Source organism: Bufo bufo, chromosome 2 (genome assembly GCF_905171765.1).
Source record: "Bufo bufo chromosome 2, aBufBuf1.1, whole genome shotgun sequence".
Taxonomy (NCBI): domain Eukaryota; kingdom Metazoa; phylum Chordata; class Amphibia; order Anura; family Bufonidae; genus Bufo; species Bufo bufo.
Window position 1 is genome coordinate 351,137,958 of NC_053390.1, and position 26,487 is coordinate 351,164,444.

The 26,487-nt window shown below is 44.3% G+C and overlaps 1 protein-coding gene across 2 annotated transcripts in view; it reads left to right on the plus strand.

Moving 5' to 3' along the window:
* Positions 1-5,443: 5,443 nt before the first annotated feature.
* APBA1 (amyloid beta precursor protein binding family A member 1) overlaps positions 5,444-26,487 on the plus strand; it is a 180,111-nt gene continuing 159,067 nt past the window's right edge. For both annotated transcript variants that reach the window (XR_005776237.1, XM_040417091.1), the window contains exon 1: positions 5,444-5,602. The gene's annotated coding sequence lies outside the window, so the exon portion shown is untranslated. The remainder of the gene's footprint in view (positions 5,603-26,487) is intronic.

A 26,487-nucleotide genomic window follows, 5' to 3' on the forward strand; every position in this document is an offset into this window, starting at 1 on the left:
TTTAGGAGGGCATTTTTAGACATTTGGATACCAGACTTCTTCTCACGCTTTGGAGCCCCTAGAATGCCAGGGCAGTATAAATACCCCACATGTGACCCCATTTTGGAAAGAAGACACCCCAAGGTATTCAATGAGGGGCATGGCGAGTTCATAGAAATTTTTTTTTTTTGGCACAAGTTAGCGGAAATTGATATTTTTTATTTTTTTCTCACAAAGTCTCCCTTTCCGCTAACTTGGGACAAAAATTTTAATCTTTCATGGACTCAATATGCCCCTCACGGAATACCTGGGGGTGTCTTCTTTCCGAAATGGGGTCACATGTGGGGTATTTATACTGCCCTGGCATTCTAGGGGCCCTAAAGCGTGAGAAGAAGTCTGGAATATAAATGTCTAAAAAATTTTACGCATTTGGATTCCGTGAGGGGTATGGTGAGTTCATGTGAGATTTTATTTTTTGACACAAGTTAGTGGAATATGAGACTTTGTAAGAAAAAAAAAAAAAAAATTCCGCTAACTTGGGCCAAAAAAATGTCTGAATGGAGCCTTACAGAGGGTGATCAATGACAGGGGGGGTGATCAATGACAGGGGGGGTGATCAATGACAGGGGGGATGATCAATAACAGGGGGTTGATCAATGACAGGGGGGTGATCAGGGAGTCTATATGGGGTGATCACCCCCCTGTCATTGATCACCCCCCTATAAGGCTCCATTCAGATGTCCGTATGTGTTTTGCGGATCCGATCCATGTATCCGTGGATCCGTAAAAATCATACAGACATCTGAATGCAGCCTGACAGGGGGGGTAATCAATGACAGGGGGGTGATCAATGACAGGGGGGTGATCAGGGAGTCTATATGGGGTGATCACCACAGTCATTGATCATGCCCCTGTAAGGCTCCATTCAGATGTCCGTATGTGTTTTGCGGATCTGATCCATGTATCCGTGGATCCGTAAAAATCATACGGACATCTGAATGGAGCCTGACAGGGGGGGGTGATCAATGACAGGGGGGTGATCAGGGAGTCTATATGGGGTGATCACCCCCCCTGGAAGGCTCCAGGGAGACGCCTGTATGTGTTTTGCGGATCCGATCCATCTATCAGTGGATCCGTAAAAATCATGCGGACGTCTGAATGGAGCTTTACAGGGGTGTGATCAATGACAGGGGGGTAATCAATGACAGGGGGGTGATCAGGGAGTCTATATGGGGTGATCACCACAGTCATTGATCACGCCCCTGTAAGGCTCCATTCAGACGTCCGTGTGCGTTTTTGCGGATCCGATCCATCTATCAGTGGATCCGTAAAAATCATGCGGACATCTGAATGGAGCTTTACAGGGGTGTGATCAATGACAGGGGGGTAATCAATGACAGGGGGGTGATCAGGGAGTCTATATGGGGTGATCAGGGGCTAATAAGGGGTTAATAAGTGACGGGGGGGGGGTGTAGTGTAGTGTAGTGGTGCTTGGTGGGACTTTACTGAGCTACCTGTGTCCTCTGGTGGTCGATCCAAACAAAGGGGACCACCAGAGGACCAGGTATATTAGACGCTGTTATCAAAACAGCGTCTAATATACCTGTTAGGGGTTAAAAAAAACACATCTCCAGCCTGCCAGCGAACGATCGCCGCTGGCAGGCTGGAGATCAACTCTCTTACCTTCCGTTCCTGTGAACGCGCGCGCCCGTGTGCGCGCGTTCACAGGAAATCTCGGCTCACGCGAGATGACGCCTATTGGCGTTAGCGTAGCCTGGGGGAGCCGCCGCGATGACGCCTTTCGGCGTTAGGCGTGCGGCAAGTGGTTAAAAGGCATTCCGTTTGCTTTCCGTCCTAATAGAAGTCTATGGGAAAGCATAACGGATCCGTCTGGGTCCCGTTATGCAAGACAGAAAATAAAATCCTGTCGACCCAGACGGATCCGTTATGCTTTCCCATAGACTTCTATTAGGACGGAAAGCAAACGGAATGCCTTTTAAAGACTTCCGTTTTGCATTCTGTCTGGTCATTCAGTTATTTTCCGTTATAACCATGTTATAATGGAAAGCCATACCATAATTCCTAACGCTAGTGTGAACCCACCCTAAGCATGAAGATTGATCAATCATGCTTTGGGATTATGTTGCAGCCAATTGCACAGGGAACATTTCACATGTAGAGGGAAGAATGGATTCAATGGAATTCCAGCAAACATAACACCAACTGTAAAAAGACTGAAGTTGAAAAGAGGATGGCTTCTAGCAATGGATAATCATTATAAAGACACCTCAAAAGGTGCAAGCGGAAGATTTTACCACGGCCCTCACAGTCTCCTGATCTGAACATCATTGAAAATATGATTGATAGACCTCAAAAGAGCAGTGCATGCAAAAAAGCCCAGGCATCTCACAGAACTGGAAGACTTCTCCTAGGACGAATGGATCAAAATCTCTCAAACAAGAAATGAAAGACTCTTGGCTGGCTACAAAAAGTGCTTACAAGCTGTGATACTTGCTAAAGAGGTTGCTACTAGGTTCTTACCATGCAGGGTGCCCAAAGTTTTTTGCTTTTCCTTTTTTGTTATATTGAAAATGTAAAATGTGTCAACTTTAACTTTATGCCTTTTTGGAGATCATTTCATCCTAAACTTGCTGTTTACAGTAACAGTAATTGTGACCAGCGGTGCCCAAACTATTGCATGCTTAGGGGATTATGAGAGCCGATACCATATACCATGGATTCCCTCGTTCAGAAAGAGTGGATAGTGTGTCACCACTGTGGACAATGAGTGACTAATGGCTGCTGTGTATCTGATCTGACAAAACAGATCTCCTCCTCACTATAAATCCGCTGTATTCTGTCCTAGATGCTATTAACCACACAACACAATATTCTCTGGTTCTTGCGGGTTAATTGCCAGTCTACAATACTTCTGTGGGGACCTGTTTCTCTGCTGAAGAGGAGCAAGGGTGCACAGATTTCACTTAAAGGGGTTATCCCATGATTATTGTAAAATGTGAAAAAAATCTGACATCATATAGTACATTACAATCTCTTTCTAACCTAACAAAGCTAGAACCAGCCCTGTACCTCACATGGATCCAGAGATCTCCTCATTAATTGCTCTGCTAGATTTCACAAGGCAGCTCAAGGGGGCGTGTCTTTCCTTCTGGAGCTCAGGGGGTGTGTCTTTTCTGCTGGAGCTCAGGGGGCGTGCCCATGCTCTGCCTATCACAGCTCAGGAGGCAGTTGAAGGATGAAACTGAGCATGTGCGACTATCTCAGTGAGCCGGACAAAAAAAATAAGAAAAAGAACAAACAGCAGGTGGCGCTATACAGATACATTTTATTGAATAACTCAGTGGCTATACATTTTTAATTACATGCAATTACAAAAGTATTCAGATCCAGGTGCTGGTTCAAGAACTGTAGAATATTTTTTATGGGACAACCCCTTTAAAGGGTTTCTGTCACCAGATTTAACCCTATTAAACTAGCTGATATTAGCGATGTGCTAATGTCAGCTGAACCTAACTATCCTATTCCTACTTTTATCTCTACCCCTCCAGAAATATTACTTTTATAATATGCTAATTAGCCCCTAGGTGCAGGGGGGGCGTTGCGCCTGCTCCTAGAGGCTCCATTCTCCCACCTCTGACCACACCCTGCTACACTAGATTGACAGGACCAGGCAGCCTTCACCTCCAACTGCCGGCCCTGTGCGCTGTGGAAATCTCGCATCGTTCAGTATTCGGCGCAGGCGCAGTGAGGGAGCTGGCGAGCGCCCTTCACTCACTGCGCCTGAGCCGAATACTGAACGGGACGGTGCAGGCGCGAGATTTACATGGCAGACAGGGCTGGCAGTAGGAGACCAACGCTGTTTGGCCCTGTCAATCTAGTGTAGCAGGGTGTGGCCAGAGGTGGGAGAACGGAGCCTCTAGGAGCAGGAACAACGCCCCCCCCCCCTGCACCTAGGGGCTAATTAGCATATGATAAAAGTAATATTTCTGGAGTAACGGGAGCATAGATAAAAGTAGGAATAGGCTAGTTAGGTTCAGCTGACATTAGCACATCGCTAAGCTAGTTTAATAGGGTTAATTCTGGTGACAGAAATCCTTTAAGGGCTGTTTCACACGAGCGAGTCCATTGCGGGAATCGCGCTCCGTGTGTGAGTGTGATCCTCCGCTCTGGACTTGCAGGAGCGCACGGCATTATCATGATTTATAATGCTATCTGTCTCTGCATGGCCTTATTTCTACAGGATCATACTGACAGCTTTATGTCACTAGGATTCTGTGTAAAAAAAGGCCATGCAGAGACACATAGCATTATAAATCATGATAATGCCGTGCGCTCCTGCAAGTCCAGAGCAGAGGATCACACTCACACACGGAGCGAGATTCCCGCAATGGACTTGCTCGTGTGAAACAGCCCTTAACTGCTCCTTTACAAGTTCTCCAGAATGAAACTGCTAAGTGAACGGTATCATGACATTCAGCTGAGCTGGCCTTGCATTGTGCCTGGTTGTTGAAGGGGTTGTCCAAAGTGACAGCATTTCTGCGCTGTGCTCCCTACCAGTGTTCGTTTTCCTGACCCCATCAGTGATGTCCCATACACACCACCACTGCAGCCAGGCGGTGGCGTAGCAGTCATGTGCCATGATTGGCTGTACGGTGACCTGTGTGCACAAAATGTCACTGCTGCTGCCAGAAAGCCGACATCAGTTTGGTCAGAATGGAGTGTAAGGCTACTTTCACATCTCCGTTGTGCTGTCCGGTTTTGGGATCCGTCAGAGGCTCTCAAAACCGCAGCACAACGCTTCCATTTTGTCACCATTCATTGTCAATGGGGACAAAACTGAACAAACCAGAATGGAGTGCACCAGAATGTATTCTGTTCCAGTTTGTTGCGTTCTCATCACGCCGGACACAAACTCGTTGCAAGCAGAGTTTTTGTGTGCAGCATGGGAAACTGAAGAAGCCGGATCTGGCACCAAAAACCATGTAAGTCAATGGTGCTGGCGCTGAATCCGGCGCCAATTGACTTAGGGTCCATTCACACGTCCGCAAATGGGACCCATTCATTCTCAATGGGGCAGAACGGGATGCGGAGAGCACACTATGTGGATCCGTTCTGAATGGATGCAGCCCATTGTGTTATTATAACTGAAGCATTTTGCTGTGATTTTCAGATCTCCTGCCGGATCTCAAAACCGGACAGCGAAAACGCAGACGTGAAAGCCTAACGCAGAAAAGGGGTTAAGTATGACTTTCCTATTTTTTGCTATTTCCTGACAATTCCTGGCCCTGGAGGATGGTATTTTAGCAGACGGGTTCTCTGGGTCTATGTAGGAGCCGGGTGCAGGACAATGCCAGGCGGTGTAGGTAGCGCTGGGAGTGCCCGGCTGATGTCACCAGGCGGGGGGCGGGGCGTTCAGCCGGGGCTGCAGAAGAAGAAAAGGAGGAGGAGGAGGAAGATGGTGGAATCAGATGTGAGAGCTGCTGCTGCCCTCAGCCCTCCGAGCTGTCACCGGCTCTCCTGCTAACCCCCTGCCTGCAGGGTGATGCCCACCGCCCTCACCTCTCTCATATACCCCGGGCAGCCTCCATCCAGGGCTTTACGGGTAAGTGAAGGATCTGGGCAGTTGTCATGTTACCGAGGGCTTGATGCACCTTCCCGGGAGAGGTGTGGACTGGCAGGCGGGCGCTGTATGATAGGGCAGGCTGCTGGGCGAGCAGATGGCCTGCTGTGGGCTGTCAACTTACCCTGGTACCCCCCTGGGCACTGAGGGAGAGATGCGGTGGTGGGCACAGGCCGAGGGTGGTGTGGAGAGGGTTAATCATAGTGTCCTGTGCCAGCCTGTCACCTAGGTGTGTTTATGGCAGCCCCTGCTGTGAGGATGGAGGGAAGGGGCAGGCTATGATAGAGCTGCATGTGCACATGGCAGGAGGCTGGCACTCCGATGTATAGGCATGTGTTGTGGTATCTCTCTGACATGAATGGGTATGGCCATGTGCATGATGCCATGAATAGTATATGCTGATAGCAGTATGATGGATGTGGAGACCACCCACCACTACAGGAAGGTCACCAGTAGAAATCACAGATGTCCTCTGGTCACATCCGAGTGGTCTCTAACCACCATTTCACTGCACACAACTAAATCGTGAAAAATAATATTCTGTAAAGTTATGAGATAGATATTAGATAGAGATATATATATATATATATATATGAGATGGATAGGTAGATAGATACTGTATATATGAGATATATATATATATATATATATATATATATAGATATGAGAGATACTGTAGATATATATATATATATATCTATGAGATAGATAGGTAGATATATAGATCGATACTGTAGATATGAGAGATGGATAGGTAGGTAGATGTATAGATAGATACTGTAGATATGAGATAGGTAGATGTATAGATAGATACTGTAGATATGAGATAATGGATAGGTAGGTAGATGTATAGATAGATACTGTAGATATGAGATAGGTAGATGTATAGATAGATAGGTAGGTAGATGTATAGATAGATACTGTAGATATGAGGTAGGTAGATGTATAGATAGATACTGTAGATATGAGATAATGGATAGGTAGGTAGATGTATAGATAGGTAGATGTATAGATGTGAGATAGATGGGTAGATGTATAGATAGATACTGTAGATATGAGATAATGGATAGGTAGGTAGATGTATAGATAGATACTGTAGATATGAGATAGGTAGATGTATAGATAGATACTGTAGATATGAGATAGGTAGATGTATAGATAGATAGCTACTGTAGATATGAGGTAGGTAGATGTATAGATAGATACTGTAGATATGAGGTAGGTAGATGTATAGATAGATACTGTAGATATGAGATAATGGATAGGTAGGTAGATGTATAGATAGGTAGATGTATAGATGTGAGATAGATGGGTAGATGTATAGATAGATACTGTAGATATGAGATAATGGATAGGTAGGTAGATGTATAGATAGATACTGTAGATATGAGATAGGTAGATGTATAGATAGATATGAGATAGGTAGATGTATAGATAGATAGCTACTGTAGATATGAGGTAGGTAGATGTATAGATAGATACTGTAGATATGAGGTAGGTAGATGTATAGATAGATACTGTAGATATGAGATAATGGATAGGTAGGTAGATGTATAGATAGGTAGATGTATAGATGTGAGATAGATGGGTAGATGTATAGATAGACTGTTCTGTTTCAAAAACAGAAGTGTTAATAGTTTATATTTATGAATTAATAAAATGCAAAGTGAATGAAGAGAAATCTTATATTTAATATCAGTATTTGGTGTGAGCACCCTTTGTCTTCCAAACCGCATCAATTCTTCTAGGTACACTTGCACACTATTTTTGAAGGAACTCGTTAGGGAGGTTGGTCCTGCGATTGTGGAGAACTAACCTCATATCTTCTGTGGATGTAGGCCTGCTCATATCTTTCTGTCTCTTCATGTAGTCCCAGACAGACTCCATGATGTTGGGATCAGGGCTCTGTGGGGGCCTTATCGCTCCCAGGACTACTTGTTCTTCTTTATACTGAAGATAGTTCTTAATGATGTTGGCTGTATGTGTGGGGTTGTTGTCCTTTGAAGGATAAATTTGAAGCCAGATACCTCCCTGGATAAGGGTACTTTCACACTTGCGTTAAACTTTTCCGGTATTGTCCTAGGGGCTCAATACCGGAAAAAAACTGTTTTATCATAATGTATTCTGAATGGAGAGCAATCCGTTCAGGATGTCTTAAGTTCAGTCACTGTACGGTTTTTGGACTGAGAAAATACCGCAGCATGCTGCGGTATTTTCTCCGGCCAAAATTCCGGAACACTTGCCTGAATGCTGGATGTGGCATTAATTTCCATTGAAATGTATTAATGCTGTATCTGGTGCGCCGACCTTTAAAAATTTGAAGAATAATAAATACTGGATCCGTTTTTCCAGATGACACCGGAAAAAACGGATCCGGTACTACAATTCATTTGTCAGACTGATCAGGGTCCTAATCAGTCTGCAAATGACATGCGTTTGCATAGGGTTTTCCTGATCAGGCCTGAACTGCCTGCCGGAATCAAACAGCCCAAGTGTGAAAGTACCCTAAGGGTGCCTTTATTTCTCGTCATTGATGACCTCATTAACCCTGACCACATCTCCAGCTCCATGACTTGTAGATCAGAAGGTCCCCCTGAGATGTAGCTGGCATTGGCCGATACTAATAACCTGCACTGATATAGCATTGTCATATTTTGCAGAAGAGGCAGGAAACATAGCAAAGGTCAAATACTGCAAAACAAACTTCAGTCTAGGAACGGCAGTGTATAAAATGTCTAAAGATATAGGTGATATATATAGTAATCTAATAATGGGCTGTGCCCTCACTCCCTGACTGCTTTCCATCAGTGGCACAACTGAATTCATACGGTAATTACTTTTATTTGGTTTTATTTTAGTTTTGTAATAAAATGTGCAATAAATTGTATTTTTGGGGACTTTAAAATGAATGGCTTGTTCTTAGGATAGAACAGAATATCAGATAGGTGAGGGTCCGAACCTCGACATCCTATATTATCATCTGTTTGAAGGCTCAGTAGCGCTTCAATGAGTGCCACGTACCAGGCACAACTCTATACCTCTAGTAGAGCAGTGCCTGGCACACCATGATGGGGACTCCGCAAACCCCAAAGTGAAATGGTCCCATCAGTGGGGTTACTTAGATTTAGACCCCCCCTACTGATGGCCAAACCTAAGGAATCCTTAGTAAGGATTATACTTCAGTTTTAAAGTCCTGGACGTTCCCTTTAACTTCTGAGGTCAGAAAGTTCTTGAGATGTTAGCATTAATCTCTGATGTTAAAGGGAGGCTCAAGTAAAAGTTGCCGTTTTCCATTGTAATTACTAATTATTTAGACTCATGATTGATCTTTGCAAGTTCTGAGCATGTGCAGCAATGGCCGTGTGGTTCTGATGGGAACAAGTGGTTACCTGTTAACCACTTTGGGGTACGTCCCCATGTGGTGGAAACAATTTGTTTCGGATGTCACCTTGAGCACTGTAGAGGGTGAAATTTGGCGAAAGAATTGATATAGTATGGATATTTCCTGCAGCGTGTGGATAAGATTTGCGACTACTGTAGTAAGCTTTGGATTTTCTGGATGGATAGTTCACTGTGTATCTGCTACGTGTGAACATACCGTAAAATGGAACCTTTCCCTGATCTTGGGGCCCCCAACATGAGGAGCCATAACTGGGGTATACCCAGAAGATAGTAATGGACTAATCTAAGGTCATTTTGAAGTTCTTTTACTACCCAAGGCCAGATGGCTGGTTTTGAAAAGCCATATCTAGCTGCATAACAAGATGTCGGTGGTTTAGTGGTCCCAAATTTCATGGCTCCCTTTTTAAGGCTACTTTCACACTTGCGCTTTCCTTTTCCGCTATTGAGATCCATCATAGGATCTCATTAGCGGGGGAAAACGCTTCAGTTTTGTCCCCATTCATTGACAAAACTGAACTGAACTGAACGAAACGGAATGCCCCAGAATGCATTCCGTTCGGTTGCGTTCCCCATCGCGGACAGAATAACTCTGCAAGCAGCGGTTTTCTGTCCACGATCTAACGGATCCGTCATGATTCACAATGTAAGTCAATGAAGACTGATCCGTTTTCTCTGACACAATAGAAAACGGATCAGTCCCCCATTGACTTTCAATGGTGTTCATGACGGATCCGTCATGGCTATTTTAAAGATAATACAACCGGATCCGTTCATAACGGATGCAGGCGGTTGTATTATCAGTAACGGAAGCGTTTTTGCTGATCCAGCAAAAACGCTGGTGTGATAGTAGCCTAATAAAGTATTCCAGGCATACAAAGCTAAGGCTCTAAACTTTACTCATGTATACTCTCCGCCACTGTTCAGGTCACCACCACATATACATGCTGCTGGGATATTTTCGACCCCATAGTGCACTTACCACATAAGACTCGTGATTTATTAACTCTGTGGACGACACGTCAACCCATATGCATGTAGGCAGAGATCCGGTGCTGGAGTGGTAAATAATCAGCACTAGGAAATATAGGACACCCTGACCACATTGCTTTTTATGGAAGATTGTGCCCAAATTGTGATCTGATCTTTTTTTGCTTGTTTCAGACCCTACATTCTCTTAATACCTATGGGTCATACCAGAACCAGGAAATTGGACATGGGCAGCACTTGTAATAGTGTTGAGTCAGGACCATTACTGTGTCCTTGCGCTTAACGACGACTCTTTACCTTTTGAAACACTGAGGGAGATTTATCAAAACTGGTATAACAGAAAACTGGCTTAGTTACCCATAGCAACAATCAGATTCCACCTTTCATTTTTCAACGCTATTTTGGAAAATTAAAGGAAGAATCTGATTGGTTGCTATGGGCCAGTTTTTATAAATCCCTCTGTTTTCATCTTTTTAGTGTGGTTTTCTCTTGTTATTGACATTGTGTAACATAACCCACAACCACAGAGGGTGACAGATGGTGTTTATGAATGTCAAATGAGATCAAATCAGCCCATATCCACTCAGTGTCTGCAGATTCTGGTTACCTTACCATACCTATCATGTCTCACAGCAGAGAATTGGGGAATTGTTTGCAGAGGCCTCGTGTAGACCCCTTTATCTGCCATCACATCTGAATTCATAGTTGGAGTGGAGCCAGGAAGGGGCTGGACACAAGCGGCTTCAATTTCATCTTTTTTATTTTCTCTTTGAAATTGTGTTTGAGGAAGTGGTATGAAACTGTCATGGAGGTTGCCTAGCTGGCACACGACCCAGCGTGTGTAGACCTGACTGAAGATTTGGTCACCTCTGTAGCACAATTGAAGTTCAATTGAAATGATGGATCCCATAACTGATTTCAATGGGAAAATGACACATATATCCCCTGTTGAGAATTAGCGGGCTCAGGGGAAGCTCTATGATATGTCATGGTCGCTGGTGTAGAACATTGGTGCTTGCATGTTCACTTTCATAAATCGCCTTAAAAGCTCCACCTCAATTACGGACAGAAATAACGAATGTGAGTACATATTATATGACTGCTGCTTAATAAACATTCAGTAGGGAGTGTGAAAGATAATGGGAAACTCATTGGAAGGGCATTTTCTTTTTCCTTTGGCATTTAAAGGGAATTTCCAGGATTTTGATATTGCTGGCTTATCTTCAGTGTAGGCCACTAATATCAGATTTTCATGGGTCTGACACCCTGTTGATCAGATGTTCTACACAGCTACGCCCGATCTACACAGCTCCACCTACAAATGAGCACAAATCTTGGACCAATGAAAAAATGTAAAAAAAACTTGTTTGAATTGATTCTTAGTTTATATTCACACTGTCTGAAACTGTCCCTCCAAAAATTCCTGCACATAATGCTTTGAACCTGCAGGTGATGTCCAGGTTGGATTCTCTCCATGATATAGAACCTTTAGCCTGTGGTTCAAGGACTTTCATCAAGGACATAAGGAATATGTAATGGGGAGGAGTATCTGCTGTCCATTCATGTGTAATCTCGTCTTCATTTCTGTATTTGTATAGTAAATCAGCTCGACTTAGGAAACCTAGTTTTTCTTTGGAACTTGGTCAGGGGTTCCCTGTAACAGTAGGGTGACAAACTGATATCAGCCTGATCGAAAACGCTCTGCCCTGTCACCAATTAGCGGCAGAAACATAATGTTGTCTTAGAATTATGTGACGTTGTGCCTGCCCCACAGTCTGTGTATGAACAGGCGCCTACTCTGACATAAAGGAAGCACAGATAGGCAAAGTTTCACATGATGGTGGCCTCGAAGTAAACCTCTGGAGGCAGCCATGGGTGGCCTGAAACACTTTCATGAAAATGCTCCTCTTTAATGTATTTCCCATTGCAGAGATCTTCGATGAACTATAAGGTATACTGTCATGAAACTTCTTCAATCCAAGACACTCGTTGTGTGTCTGCTTACACCTAAACATGTGGTGGCCAATGGCGTCGACAATATTGGCCATGACACCCTTTGCCAGGACTGAAGCCCAGCAAGGTAAAAATACAGCAGTGGTGGATCAGGGTTTTTTGGGGTCAGGGTTGCCCACACATAGCTTCCCCCGTCATGACAGATGATCACCATGGTTTAGAGAAGCTGGACCCTTTGAAAAGAGGTTGTCCTTATGAGAATTTAGACTTTTGCCTCTTAGCTTGTCCTTATATCAGTTTTGACCCCACAAATAAATATTTGCCATGTGCTGTAGCACTCAGCATAAGCGTAGAGATTCACATCTATTCAAAGCACTAGGACATTTTCAGCATTTTATGTGACTTGGCTGTTTTTCAGAATACTGACTCAGGGATTCAGTATCTTGTTGGCTGCAGTTTATTAGGCTGTAAACTTACCTCCAGTATGATGGTTATGCATTTTTAGTTCCCACCCATAGGGATTTTGTGTACCATGCATGTACACTAGTTACAGCTCATATTGTCATACATGTACTTTACCACTAACATAGAAACATAGAATGTGTCGGCAGATGAGAACCATTTGGCCCATCTAGTCTGCCCAATATACTGAGTACTATGGATAGCCCCTGGCCCTATCTTATATGAAGGATGGCCTTATGCCTATCCCATGCATGCTTAAATTCCTCCACTGTATTTGCAGCTACCACTTCTGCAGGAAGGCTATTCTATGCATCCACTACTCTCTCAGTAATTAGCGGCAGAAACATACTTCAGATTTTTCTGGTGACCGTGTGATGCATGTGTAAGGCCTGAATGCAGCCACAATTCTGTCCTGCTGAATTGCACTTAGATCAGATTTTCAGTAGATCCAAAGTCCAGGTGTTGGCTATAATGTGTCTGTATGACAGCTGTGTGAAGCCATCTTCTGGCTGTGTTCACACAAGGGGCCAGATTTATCATTAGCTCAAGTTAGAATAATGGAGTGAAAAAGTCGCAAAAAAATGCGCAAACGCTAAAACTGCGCACAAATTTGCGACTTTTTTCTGCTCTGCACCAGGGTGGATTTGATTTAAATCAAAATGATTTAAATCACTAGTCAGTAAGGCTTGATTTAAAGAGGACCTTTCACCTATTATGACAATGTGAACTAACTATACAGACATGTAGAGCGGCGCCCGGGGATCTCACTGCGCTTACTATTATCCCTGGGCGCCGCTCCGTTCTCCCGTTATGCCCTCCGGTATCTCCGCTCACTAAGTTATAGTAGGCGGAGATTTCAGTCACTAAGTTATGGTAGGCGGAGTCTGCCCTTGTTCTGCTCTAGCGCTGGCCAATCACAGCACAGAGCTCAAAGCCTGGGAGGTTATTTTCTCCCAGGCTGTGAGCTCTGTGCTGTGATTGGCCAGCGCTACAGAAGAACAAGGGCAGACTCCGCCTACCATAACTTAGTGACTGAAATCTCCGCCTACTATAACTTAGTGAGCGGAGATACCGGAGGACATAGCGGGAGAACGGAGCGGCGCCCAGGGATAATAGTAAGTGCAGTGAGATCCCCGGGCGCCGCTCTACATGTCTGTATACTTAGTTCACATTGTCATAATAGGTGGAAGGTCCTCTTTTAAATCATAGTTTTCTACATAAAGACTAATTCTTGCTGGTATAACTTATAATATGCAAGTAGATGAAGATTTAAACAACTTTTCATATTAGTTTGATTAGGTTGATTCTGCATTCATAGGTTTGTAGAAGTTAGGATTAAGGTATTTTTCTCATCTCTGTTCATGTTATAACATTTTTGCTGTGAAGAAGAGGCATGTGATCTCTGCTGAGTCAAATTCAGTTTTGAGAACTTCAAAAGTAAACCAAGCATCTGTAATAATATCTTGTAGGCAGAGAAACTGCCCAATAATCTTACAAAAACCTCTGGAAGAGCATGATATTGTGAATGGATTAATGGAATTTATTTACCAAAAAAATTACACATATAGAAACATAGAATGTGTCGGCAGATAAGAACCATTTGGCCCATCTAGGCTGCCCAATATACTAAATACTATGGATAGCCCCTGGCCCTATCTTATATGAAGGATGGCCTTATGCCTATCCCATGAATGCTTAAACTCCTTCACTGTATTTGCAGCTACCACTTCTGCAGGAAGGCTATTCCATGCATCCACTACTCTCTCAGTAAAGTAATACTTCCTGATATTACTTTTAAACCTTTGCCCCTCTAATTTAAAACTATGTCCTCTTGTAGCAGTTTTTCTTCTTTTAAATATTCTCTCCTCTTTTACCTTGTTGATTCCCTTTATGTATTTAAAAGTTTCTATCATATCCCCTCTGTCTCGTCTTTCTTCCAAGCTATACATGTTAAGGTCCTTTAATCTTTCCTGGTAAGTTTTATCCTGCAATCCATGTACTAGTTTAGTAGCTCTTCTCTGAACGCTCTCTAAAGTATCAATATCCTTCTGGTATGGTCTCCAGTACTGAGCACAATACTCCAAATGAGGTCTCACTAATATCTGTAGAGCGGCATGAACACCTCCCTCTTTCTACTGGTAATTCCTCTTGCTATACACCCAAGCATTCTGCTAGCATTTCCTGCTGCTCTATGACATTGTCTGCCTACCTTTAAGTCTTCTGAAATAATGACCCCTAAATCCCTTTCCTCAGATACTGAGGTTAGGACTGTATCACTGATTGTATATTCTGCTCTTGGGTTTTTACGTCCCAGGTGCATTATCTTGCACTTATCAACATTAAATTTTAGTTGCCAGATTTTTGACCATTCCTCTAGTTTTCCTAAGTCCTTTTCCATTTGGTGTATTCCTCCAGGAACGTCAACCCTGTTACAAATCTTTGTGTCATCAGCAAAAAGACACACCTTACCATTGAGGCCTTCTGCAATTTCGCTGATAAAGATATTAAACAATATGGGTCCCAGAACAGATCCCTGAGGTACCCCACTGGTAACAAGACCTTGGTCTGAATATACTCCATTGACCCTCTGTTGTCTGTCCCTCAGCCACTGCCTAATCCATTCAACAATATGGGAGTCTACGTACAGCCTTATTCTACATAATTAAAAAACTAATCTTTATTTCACGATGGAATAACCTTTGGATGGTAATATATTTTCCTCAAAAAGCATTTTATATAAAAAAAAATCTGATTTAAATAAAAAAAATCAGATTTTTTTAAATAAAAAATCATTGATTTTTATCCACCCTGCTCTGCACTATGCTCGCCAGTTTTCTGAAAGTGGGCATGTTTTCTCATGTAAATGAATCTCTAGACAGATTTACTATTGGGACTATTTAAAAAGTCGCAAAAAAATTCACAATTTCACTCCAGTGAGGACCATGCTTATCTTATGAGACTTTTTAATAGAACATGCGACTTTTTTGTAAAGACGTGCGACTTTTGTAAAGCTGCTTACTGACGGATAAACTGCTCCCGTCAAACCACATTTATTACAGTCTTAAAGGGCCGATCATAAATCTGACTTGGCTAAAACTGACTTTAGCCATATGTGAAAGTGGAGTGAGTGGTCAGAGTAATGATAAATCTGGCCCTTGATGTTCACCAATTAGCTTGCTATTATTCAAATGAAAACACTTCAGTCTTTGTGTAAGAGCAGATGGTCTGCTGCCAATCGCAGCCAAAACCCTACCGTACCGTAGTGGCCAATGACCCCACGCATGATCTTGAGGGTAAAACTGAGGCATTACCTTTAAAATCGGGCAGCCATTAGCCAGACTATGTAGGTTGGGATTGGGCGATTTCAGCCGGACCACTGATTCTTAGCATTGAAGGGGTTTTCCCACAATACAAACTTAAAGAGTTTTCAAAAACATAGAAAGTTTGGATTGGTGGGAGTCTGGGTGCTGAGACCCCCCCCCCCCCCCCCCCCCCCCCCCCCCCCCCATCAATCACTAGAACGAGGAGAGAGAAAGCAAGACAGACTCAAAGGAAAGCTTATGGGCCTGCCGCCATTCCGTCTCCTGTAGTGATTGGTAGTAGTCTCCTCATTTAGACCCCCACTGATCAAAACTCTTGATATGTTGCTATGACATCTCAAAAGTTTTATGAAAACTCGGTGACCCTTCATCCATGAGATAAAGAAAGAAATCCGCAGCACTCCCCAATGATGAAAAATAGCAAAAAAACTTCATTCACCCATATGAAAAAATTTCAGTCCTATCACAGGACTTTTTTCAAGCAAAGGGATAGAGGATAAGTATCTGATCAGTCCTATGTCCCTGTATAAATGGAGCTGCAGTCTAGGGATCATCTGAGATAACCAAGTACTGTACTCCTATTTATAGACTTTAATGAGTTGGCAGTGCACATGCACGACCTTTGCTTCATGGACTTTGGGAACTAATCAGTTGGTATCCCAGTGGACAGACCCTTATGCTGTAAAAAGCGGATAGATTTGTAATGTGGGAGAACCCCTAACATGCCACATACCTCAATGTGAGTGTATGAGTGCCATTTAATATACTCTAGTGGTGCACTGTGCAGTTTGAGAGGCTTTTTAGAACTCCTCTGCTGTATCCATGTACAGTATCTCACAAAAGTGAGTCCACCCCTCACATTATTCTAAATATTTTATTATATCTTTTCATGGGACAACACTGACTATATGACACTTTGATACAATATAAAGTGGTCAGTGTACAGCTTGTATAACAGTGTAAATATGCTGTGCCCTCCAATTAACTTAACACACAGCCATTAATGTCTAAACCGCTGGCAGCAAAAGTGAGTACACCCCTAAGTGAAAATGGCCAGATTGTGCCCAAAGTATCCATATTTTGTGGCCACCATTATTTTCCAGCACTGCCTAACCCTCTTGGTTATGGAGTTCACTAGAGCTTACAGGTTTCCACTGGAATCCTCTTCCTCTCCTCCATGACGACATCACGGAGCTGGTGGATGTTAGAGACCTTGCGCTCCTCCACCTTCCGTTTGAGGATGCCCCACAGATGCTCAATAGGGTTTAGGTCTGGAGACATGATTGGCCAGTCCAGCACCTTCACCCTCAGTTTTTTTTAGAAAAGCCGTGGTTATCTTGGAGGGGTGTTTGGGGTCATTATCATGTTGGAATACTCCCTGTGGCCCAGTTTCCGAAGGGAGGGCATCATGCTCTGCTTCAGTATGTCACAATACGTGTTGACAATCATGGTTCCCTCAATGAACTGTAGCTCCCCACAGCTGGCAGCAGTCATGCAGCTCCAAACCATGACACTCCCATCATCATGCTTAAATGTAGGCAAGACGCACTTGTCTTTGTACTCCTTACCTGGTTGCAGCCTCACACGCTTGACACCATCTGAAGTTTATCAGACCACGGGACATGGTTCCAATAATCCAAGTCCTTAGTCTGCTTGTCTTCTGCAAACAGTTTGTGGGCTTTCTTGTGCATCATCCTTAGGCTGGGTTCACACGAGCGTGTCCGGATTAGTTCCGGATGCGTCCCGGTGTGTTGCGGCAAACCCGCGCGAGTAGGAATGCAATTGCAGTCAGTTTTGACTGCGATTGCGTTCCGATGTTCAGTTTTTATCGCGCGTGTGCAATGTGTTTTGCACGCGCGTGATAAAAAACCGACTGTGGTACCCAGACCCGAACTTCTTCACAGAAGTTCAGGTTTGGGTTCGGTGTTGTGTAGATGTTATTATTTTCCCTTATAACATGGTTATAAGGGAAAATAATAGCATTCTGATTACAGAATGCATAGTAGGTGATCGATTGAGGGTTAAAAAATAAAAAAAATTAACTCACCTTCTCCGTTTGTTCGCGTAGTTCTCCCGGTCTTCAGTTCTTTAAAAAGATGAACTATGGGCTAAAGGACCTTTGGTGACGTCAGATCACATGCTCCAATCACAGGGTCCATCACCACGGTGATGGACCATGTGATTGGAGCATGTGATCTTACGTCATCAAAGGTCCTTTAGCCCATAGTTCATCTTTTTAAAGAACTGAAGACCGGGAGAACTACGCGAACAAACGGAGAAGGTGAGTTAATTTTTTTTATTTTTTAACCCTCAATCGATCACCTACTATGCATTCTGTAATCAGAATGATATTATTTTCCCTTATAACCATGTTATAAGGGAAAATAATACAGTGTATAGACAGTCACCTAGCAACCGTGCGTGAAAATCGCACCGCATCCGCACTTGCTTGCGGATGCATGCGATTTTCACGCAACCCCATTCACTTCTATGGGGCCTGCGTTGCGTGAAAAACGCAGAATATAGAGCATGCTGCGATTTTCACGCAACGCATAAGTGATGCGTGAAAATCATCGCTCATCTGAACAGCCCCATTGAAATGAATGGGTCCAGATTCAGTGCGGGTGCAATGCGTTCACCTACCGCATTGCACCCGCGCGGAAATCTCGCCCGTGTGAACGCAGCCTTAGAAGAGACTTCCTTCCTTCTGGGACCAATTTGTTGCAGTGTATGGTCTGAACACTGACAGGCTGACCGCCCCCACCCCTTTAACCTCTGCAGTGAATGGGTCCGCATCTGTGATGCGGAATGCACACGGCCGGTGTGCACAATTTGGCCATTTTCACTTAGGGGTGTACTCACTTTTGTTGCCAGCGGTTTAGACATTAATGGCTGTGTGTTGAGTTATTTTGAGGGCACACTAAATTTACACGGTTATACAAGCTGTACAGTGACTACTGTACATTGTGTTAGATCTTCTGTGCTGTCCCAGGAAAATATATAATAAAATATTTACAAAAATGTGAGGTGTGTGTACTCACTTTTGTGAGATACTGTATATCAATTAGATGTTATCAAGGGGGTCTGGGTCCTGAAATTGCAAAGTCGCAACTTGACCGTGCAGAAATAGAAAAAGATTATGAGAATGGTCACAATGTTTCCCCAGCTGATTTTACTGCCATTCTTGGACAAGTCTGTGCCGCCATAGGGACTTGTGCCTTATTCAAATGACAGTGAAAAATGGCCATGTGGCAGCCATTTTCAGAACAATGACAATCTATGAGTGTATTCACAGTAGGGGTGGGCGGTATAGGCGATATGCGATATAAATTTGGGCCACGATATGGATTTTCGCCATATCGCCTATATCGCCGGACTGCACGTCAGAGGCTGGGGGGGGGGGCACATCAGAGGCTGGAGGGGGCACATCAGAGGCTGGCTGCCATGGTCAGCTCCCTGCTGTTTTGTGCACAAAGCACAGGGCAGCAAGGAGAGTGTAAAGTCCTATTCACCCTAATAGAGCTCTATTAGGGTGAATATGACAAGGGTTCTAGCCCTTAGGAGGCTAATAGTTATTAAATAAAAAGTAAAAAAATAAAATAAAATTTTAACCCCCCCCAATATAGAAAACAATATATCGCGATATATATCGCATATCGCACATGCTTAAAATTATATTGCAATATAGATTTTAGGCCATATCGCCCACCCCTAATTCACAGATCTGTTTTTTTTTTTTTATGGACCTTGAATACTGGCTGTCAGAAAATAGGACAGAACAGGTGCAGATCTTTCCCTTATACCTCATCTCTGTGGAGGCTCCAATCCTGGTTTTGGCTCACAATCACTGATGGAAATAACTGATCAATACACTGACGTCTGACTGAGGCCTCTTGCACACGACCGTATGTATTTTGCAGTCCACAAAAACAGATCTGCAAGAAATACGGATGATGTCCATGTGCATTCTGTATTTTGCGGAATGGAACAGCTGGCCCCTAATAGAACAGTACTATCCTTGTCCGTAATGCGGACAATAATAGGACATGTTCTATTTTTTTGCGGAACTGAAATACGGAAACAGAATGCACACCGAGTACCTTTTTATTTATTTTTTTATTTTTTTTGCGGTCCGCAAAAAAACCGGAACAGACATGGAATGAAAATACGTTCGTGTGCAAGAGGCCTGAGGCTTTAGCCTAATAGCAGCAGTTTTCCCTGGTCTTGGTTGCTCCTGGTTGTCCACCTCGGTGCCCCTGCATCCTTTTCTCTGCAGTCATCTCTGAAGCCTCCTCTGCTCCAGGTTGTCTTCTGCTTTTTTTTTAATCCAATTAAAACTTAGCCGCGAACGCCTCAAGTTTAACAAACATCCAGTGTTGTGTACAATAGACCTCTGAACCGCATGCAAAGAGGGGGATTGAAGAGGATACAAAGGATGTGCAAATGTCTGGGCATGGTTGACTGCCCGTGGATTTTCTGCATACATTTCAGACCATTTATGTGCTTTAAATATTGAAATTTTAGCATTAACACCCTTGAGTTCCTTGGTTTTAGCTTTTATACAGCTAGGAAAGAGATTGTCAAATTCCAAAGTCGATTACACCCAGCTGGTGCTGCTCCGGAGGGAGATGTCACGCAGGTTATGCCGAAATGAAATTGCAGAGAAGTTCAAATGAAATAATGTGTTGGGCTTCTTCTGTAAAAGTTAGTGAAAATAAAGGTCCATTCACCCCACCGAGCTACTTCTATTAATGACGTTTATTTCACTAGATGCTTGTATTCTTTGTACAAAATACAATGCTTGATCAGCTTATCTTCCGTTCCTCTGTTACAGCTCCTAGAAATGTCTAAATATAATTGACAACTGGGTGTCATCAGCTGGGGGTGCTGAGAGTTTCGTGCTTTATAGGGAGACAACTCAAGGGGGAATGTTAAAACCCAGTTGTCAACTTTTCTCCAGTTATAAATGCATCTCTTTACGTCTCAATCACTGTACGTTATGCTCTTTATTTATCCCTCTCTACTTAAAAGGTTAATCCCATCTCAACATTAATGGTTTATCGCTAGGATATGCCACAAATGTCAGATAGGGGGCCCCGTTCTGGAGGTGGGAGCTGGTCCCAGAGGTGGGGCCCACAAGTGACATTTGTGGCATAACTTAGCGATGAAATGGTAAGATGGGACCACTCCTTTTTAAAGGGGTTTTCCAGACTCCTGATATTGATAACCTAATCTCAGCATGGGTCATTAATATCATATTGATGAGGATCCGACACCCCAAACCCCCACAGATCCGCTGTTCCCTGCAGCCTTCAGAGCTGGAACTAGTACTATGAATGGAACAGGAAGCACAGCGCCGTTCAAAGTGTAGTGGCCGTGCTGGGGTACTGCAGCTGAACTATCTCTTGCATGGAAGCTGAACTGTAGTAACCCATAGTTGGCTATGGTGTTGAACACCTTTGAAAAAGACTTTCCAAACGACCCCATAGAAATTGATAGGAATGTATACTTATATGGATCATCAGACTGAAGCATATAGCCCTGCACATTAGATCATTCAGTTTTTTTTTTATACAGATTCCACAAATAAATGCTGCATGCAACAAAAAACTGGTGGAGAACGGATGCAAATGTATGCCCATGTCCCTGAATGCACATTTATGCACGTGTACCCGATGCTGATGTATGCCCCACGCACTTGATGCAGATGTTAGCCCCACGCACTTGATGCAGATGTATGCCCCACGCACCCGATGCAGATGTTAGCCCCACGCACCCGATGCAGATGTTAGCCCCACGCACCCGATGCAGATGTTAGCCCCACGCACCCGATGCAGATGTTAGCCCCACGCACCCGATGCAGATGTTAGCCCCTCGCACCCGATGCAGATGTTAGCTCATGTCTGTCACGGATGGTGTACAGGAAACAAGACAATACCATATAAACAATGTCTCTCTGGATCCACAAGTAAGGAACAAAGGGAGACCCCTGCAATAGACCTGCCGCTCTCCCTCACTGCTCAGCCTATGCGAACACCCCAAAGGTGGATGGCCGCATATCCACGTTCCTCGGCTATCTATTACCTGAAGACCCTACAATAGTGAAGGGACACTACCACCGGCTCCCTACACTGACACGGAGGGAGTCAGGGTCACCTGGATCCAGAAAAGACAAAATCATAAATACATAAACAGCACTTATCTTGCAGACGAATGACGACTGGGAACTGGGAACAGCATGCACACACACTCCAGGAAGTTGTATCAGCCGCACACTACTGCATTATGGGGAGGAACTTAAAGGGTAGCAATCAGTCCAACTGCATGACAGCTGAGATAGACTAACGAGATGAGAAACTAAACCAAAACAAAGAAATTCATGGAGGAGGATCTGAGAAGCTCCTGTGAGCGCTTCTCAGCTGTCTGGCTGTGACAGTACCCCTCCCTCTAGGAGTGGACTCCGGACACTCAGGGCCCACCTTCTCAGGATGGGACCTATGGAAAGCCCTGATGAGACGAGAGGCCTTAATGTCCGTCACTGGGACCCACATCCTCTCCTCAGGACCATAACCCTCCCAATGAACGAGGTACTGGAGGGAACCGCGGACAAGACGAGAATCCACAATCCTAGAGACCTGAAATTCAAGATTTCCATCAACCATAATCGGAGGAGGAGGCAAAGGCGAGGGTACAATAGGTTGAACATAAGGTTTCAATAAGGACTTATGAAAAACATTATGGATCTTCCAAGTCTGAGGAAGATCAAGACGGTAGGCAACAGGATTGATGACAGACAGGATCTTGTAAGGCCCAATAAACCTAGGACCCAACTTCCAGGAGGGAACCTTCAATTTGATATTCTTGGTAGACAACCACACCAGATCACCAACATTCAGGTCCGGACCAGGCACACGTCTCTTATCCGCCACACGCTTATATCTCTCACTCATGCTCTTTAGATTATCCTGAATCTTTTGCCAAATAGATGACAAAGACGAGGAGAATCTGTCCTCATCAGGCAAACCAGAAGAGCCCTCTCCCGAGAAAGTCCCAAACTGCGGATGGAACCCATATGCACCAAAAAATGGTGACTTATCAGAGGGCTCCTGACGACGGTTATTTAAAGCAAACTCAGCAAGGGACAAAAAAGAACACCAATCCTCCTGATTCTCCGCCACAAAACAGCGCAGATATGTCTCCAGATTCTGATTGACGCGCTCTGTCTGGCCATTCGACTGCGGATGGAAAGCAGAAGAGAATGACAACCGAACCCCCAAGCGAGAACAGAAAGCCTTCCAGAATCTGGAAACAAACTGCGTGCCCCTATCAGAGACTATGTCTGAAGGAATCCCATGCAATTTGACAATGTGGTCAATAAATGCCTGCGCCAGCGTCTTAGCATTGGGCAAACCAGGAAAAGGGATAAAATGCACCATTTTGCTAAAACGGTCCACCACCACCAGAATCACAGACTTCCCCGAGGAACGAGGCAAGTCCGTTATGAAGTCCATGGACAGATGTGTCCAAGGACGGGAAGGAATGGGCAAAGGAAGGAGAGGACCTGATGGCCGTGAATGAGGGACCTTGGCACGAGCGCAAGTCTCGCAAGCTGCCACAAAACCCTCAACCGACTTACGAAGCGCAGGCCACCAGAATCTCCGAGCGATGAGATCCAGTGTGGCTCTTGCCCCCGGGTGCCCAGCAAGGACCATGTCGTGGTGTTCTTTAAAAATCTTGTGTCTCAAAGCGAGAGGCACAAACAACCTCCCAGGAGGACAAAGATCAGGAGCTTCTGACTGGGCTGCCTGCACCTCTGCCTCCAATTCAGGAAAAAGAGCAGAGACCACCACACCTTCAGCCAAAATGGGACCCGGGTCTTCAAAATTCCCACCTCCCGGAAAACAACGTGACAGGGCATCTGCCTTCACATTGTTAACCCCAGGGTGGAACGTAACAACAAAATTAAACCTTGAAAAGAACAAAGACCATCTGGCCTGTCTCGGGTTCAGACGCTTGGCTGACTCCAAGTAGGCCAGATTTTTATGGTCAGTAAACACGGTAATAGGGTGTCTGGCTCCCTCTAGCCAATGGCGCCATTCCTCAAAAGCCAACTTGATGGCCAACAATTCCCTATCTCCCACATCATAATTTCTCTCTGCGGAGGAGAGTTTCTTTGAGAAAAAGGCACACGGTTGCCATTTGGCAGGAGAGGAACCCTGAGACAAGACCGCACCCACCCCTACCTCAGAAGCATCAACCTCAAGTATGAAGGGTAACGAAATATCAGGTTGTACTAGGATGGGAGCGGAAGCAAAACTCTCCTTGATATTAGAAAAGGCCTTACACGCCTCTACCGACCAGGAAGAAAAATCTACCCCCTTTCTGGTCATATCAGTGAGTGGTTTAACAACAGAGGAATAATTCAAAAGAAATTTCCTGTAATAATTGGCAAAGCCCAAAAAACGCATCAGCGCCTTCTGATTCTCAGGAAGCTCCCACTCAAGCACAGCGCGGACCTTCTCGGGGTCCATGCGAAAACCAGAAGCGGAGACAAGAAACCCCAGAAATTAGATTTCTGGAACTGCAAACACACATTTTTCCAGTTTCGCGTATAATTTATTCTCCCGCAGGATGAGCAAGACCTGACGTAAGTGTTCCTTATGAGTCTTGAAATCAGGAGAAAAAATCAAAATGTCATCCAAATACACTAATACAAATTTTCCCATTAAATGATAAAAAATGCTGTTGACGAAATGCTGAAAAACGGCTGGGGCATTCATCAAACCAAAAGGCATAACCAAATTCTCAAAATGGCCCTCAGGGGTATTGAAAGCCGTCTTCCATTCGTCTCCTTCTCTGACCCTAACCAGGTTGTATGCCCCTCTTAGGTCTAATTTGGAAAAGACTTTAGCCCCAACAACCTGGTTAAACAGGTCCGGGATCAGAGGAAGCGGATAAGGATCACGAATAGTGATACTGTTCAGCTCCCTGAAATCCAGACAAGGTCTTAAAGAACCATCTTTTTTCTTAACAAAGAAAAAACCAGCGGCAACAGGTGACTTCGAGGGTCGTATGTGTCCTTTTCTCAGACTCTGAGATATAAGCCCGCATAGCGACCCTCTCAGGTTGGGAGAGATTGTATAAACGAGATTTAGGCAGCTTGGCGCCTGGGATGAGATTAATAGGGCAATCATACTCCCTGTGCGGAGGTAAACCCTGAACTCCACTCTCAGAGAAGACATCCAAAAATTCAGAGAGGAAAGGTGGTACAGTCTTAGTAAAAACCTCAGAAACAGATGTTATGAGGCAATTCTCTCTGCAAAAGTTACTCCAACCATTTATTTGCCTCGCTTGCCAATCAATGGTGGGGTTATGTTTAGTGAGCCAGGGTAGCCCCAACACTAGAGGAGTAGGCAAACCGCTAAGGACGAAACATGACACATTCTCAACATGAGCATCACTCACAATTAAACGGATATTGTGAACTATGCCCTTTAATGATTTCTGAGAAAGTGGAGCTGAATCAATAGCAAAAACAGGAATATCCTTTCCCAAAGTGCATACCTGGAAACCATGAGTTATTGCAAATTGATTATCAATGAGGTTGACAGCTGCTCCACTATCCACAAAAATCTCACAAAAAATGCTCTTGCTCTCTAGCGCCACCCTAGCAGGCAGGACAAAACGGGAACTACAAGCAAACGGAAAACCTTCAATTTCCGCCTCAACCCTGCCAATAGTAACAGACGGAACATTTTTAAAAGATTTTTTCCTTTTTGTCTCTTTATTACTCCCAGAAAACTGCCTGAATCTCCTAGAGGGACAAACATTTGCCAGATGATTTATACCTCCACAACAAAAACAAACCCTCCCCTGCGGGCTGAATCTTCTATTGTCAGAGGCAATCAACCCCAGCTGCATGGACTCCTGCTCAGAAGGGGCTGACAGCGACTGAGACCCCTGTGCACAGAATGAGACCGCTGCACTGTCCCGGGACTGAGTATGACAGGAAGGAGAGATCTCTCCTCTCTCTCTAAGACGCCTGTCAATACGAACAGCCTGAGACATAGCAGAATCCAAGGAGGTAGGTCTTTCATGAAAGGCAAATGCATCCTTCAATCCCTCTGAAAGACCATAGCAAAATTGACTTCGGAGTGCAGCATCATTCCAACCCGTATCTGCTGCCCATCTCCGAAATTCTGAACAGTATATCTCTGCGGATTGTTTACCCTGGCATAACAGACGTAGTCTAGACTCAGCCAGAGCAATACGATCCGGATCATCATATATCTGACCCAGGGCTAAAAAGAATTCATCCACTGAACAAAGGGGCCGTGCCCCCTCCGGCAGCGAAAAGGCCCAGGACTGAGCGTTACCCCTGAGCAGCGATATAATGATCCCCACCCTCCGTTCTTCATCACCAGAAGAATGGGGAAGAAGGTGAAAATGGAGTTTACAAGCCTCTCTAAAACGCACAAAATTCTCACTACCCCCGGAGAACATATCCGGGAGCGAGATCTTAGGCTCAGCACAAACTCCATGAACGCAAGCTGAACCGGTCACTTGAAACTGAGAAAAAGTCTTACGGAGATCAGCTACCTCCAAAGAAAGACCCTGAAAGCGTTCAGCCAAAAGTGAAACCGGATCCATGCTTGAGACGGTTTTGGCGGCTGATAATGTCACGGATGGTGTACAGGAAACAAGACAATACCATATAAACAATGTCTCTCTGGATCCACAAGT